Genomic DNA, 2,113 nt, shown 5'->3' on the forward strand with positions numbered 1-2,113 from the left:
TGGGGCTAAGTGACAGGAAATCAAAGGGAACAACAGGACCAGCTACTGAATCGTACCCCTGAGTGGACAGAGCACCTGTGAGTGTACAAATGGTAAGTGCACACTCGGTTGTGCGGCATTAAAACCAGCAAGGGCAGAATCTGGCCCGCAGGCCGTGGCTCCCGGGGTCTCCCTCACAGATACCTGAGCTGGGGGCTTTGCTGTCTCTTCCCCACGTTCCCCAGGTGAGGCACTGAGCTCCGGGACCAAGCAGAAATGTTTCCGCTTAGACTTAACCTACCTGGTCTGCCTCCGCATCCCAGTAGCCTGTCCCCCTCTGATGAGGAGGCCGGATGAGCACCACGCCCTGCTGTGCCCCAGGCACTGCGGTCCGGTGCCACCACGATGCAGGTGTTGCCACCATTTGTCAGGTGCCCGCAGTGTGCAGGGCAGAGCGGAGATTAGACGAATGGGCTGGCAGGCAAGACGCCTGGGGTGTCCCTGTGGGCATTTCCAATTCAGTTTACATTTAAAAGAAAATAAATAAACCCAGAGAGACACTTCGTGTGCTGTCTTTCTCCCCCTTAATCCCCCCCGCCCATAGTGGAGCAACCCCTTCGAGAGGTTGGTGGGGCTGCCTGGCGGCAAAGCCCATGGTCCCGACTGTGCACTCACCGGTGGGCAGGGCTTCCCCTGAGACTGTGTCACCTGGACATCATTCATAGCCAAACCTCTCATCACTTCCCCTCGAGGCCTGTGACTGGACCCAGCACCCCGGGCCCCCACGCAGCTACACCTGGGCTGCAGGCCTTTGAGTCTTTTGCTCAACAGTCTTGGGAAAACTGCACTTTCCACTAGGAAATGGGAGCTGCGGAAACCTGCCCTCCTGGGGTTCTGCCCAGGGCCGGGCATCTCACAGGGTTGCCCGGGCCCTCCCAGCCCTGGTCTGACCCCAGGAGGGCTGTCATTGGCTGGCCAGCGGGCCTCGCCCAGGATCGCTCTTTGGCCGGGCCCCTGTCAAGGAGGCATGGAGCCCGAAGAGCCAGAGGGCTGAGCAACAGCTTCTCAAGGGCAAATTCCTGCTCAGCGCCTAGCGTCTGGTTTCTCAGCCACGCCGGGGTGGCTTTATTTCTGCTGACTCCTGCTGGGGCTGCACACTGCACACTGGTCCTCTGTTTGGGCCTGGGTGTCTTTCCCAGGGGAAGGAACTGTGGGCGCAGAGGTAGATCTTTTGTGCAAACACACCCACCTCTGCCTTCTCCCAAGGTACTCAGACCCCCTAGAGACACAGTGGAGTTCTGTTAGCCCTTCCCCCAGGCCCAGATGAATGACTTGGCCAGGTGCTACTTCGTATCTTCAAACAGGCAACTGCTTGACATCACAGTAGTTGAACGTCAGAGGGACAGGGCCCGGCTTCACGTACGAGGCTGGGACTTAACAGCGGTCAGGTCACAGTGATGGCTTTGTGCCACTTCACACACCATTTCTCAGATCTCCCTGTGGGTGTCAGAGGGCTGTGCCCGGTGATTTCTGCCCATAGGGTAGAAATGGATGAAAGGCAGCCTGAATTTCCCGCCCCCGGAGAGCCCACCTAGTCGCAGCTGCTGCAGAGAGCTGCTGTCCTTCTGTCTCTGTGAGTGAGGATGTGAGAAGCTAAGGAAAGCCCGCTCCACTCCCGGACTTTGCATGAGGTCCAGAACCTGCCAGGGGCAAGCCTGTCAAGCCTGTCAAGCCTGTCCCCGCACAATCACAAACGTCCCCTTCTGCTCTCATTCAGCTGGAAAGTGAATTCGATAGTCGCCGCATGGACAGGGGACATCATGCCCATTCTAGCAGCGTTCTTTCAAGCTGTGCCGAGAGCCTGGGGAGGCTGGTGGAGCTGGGGCCGAGAAAGGGAAGTGACTTATCCACGCACACACTGTGAGTCAGCTGCAGAACAATTGAAGAGAGACCAGGGGCTCTGACTAACGCACTGCTCACCCCTGTCCCCACCCTGGGAAGGGAGGAGAGACAGAACTGGTCATCAGTCAGCAGCACGCCGGTGCCAAGGTGTGAGCAAACCTCTGGGGTGCAGACGAGCAACAGAAAGTGGCTGGGAGACAGAGGAATCCCTTCCAGGGTGCTGACCGAGGAA

General features: G+C 58.4%; 1 long non-coding RNA gene across 1 annotated transcript; it reads right to left on the reverse strand.

The window, feature by feature from the left end:
- Positions 1-280: 280 nt before the first annotated feature.
- Positions 281-839, reverse strand: LOC123479874 (uncharacterized). The gene is made up of 2 exons (XR_006655669.1): positions 655-839; positions 281-480 (listed from the first exon to the last, which is right to left on the reverse strand). It is a non-coding gene; the product is annotated as an uncharacterized lncRNA (long non-coding RNA).
- Positions 840-2,113: the final 1,274 nt, after the last annotated feature.

The sequence above is a fragment of the Desmodus rotundus genome, chromosome 10 (genome assembly GCF_022682495.2).
Source record: "Desmodus rotundus isolate HL8 chromosome 10, HLdesRot8A.1, whole genome shotgun sequence".
Classification (NCBI taxonomy): domain Eukaryota; kingdom Metazoa; phylum Chordata; class Mammalia; order Chiroptera; family Phyllostomidae; genus Desmodus; species Desmodus rotundus.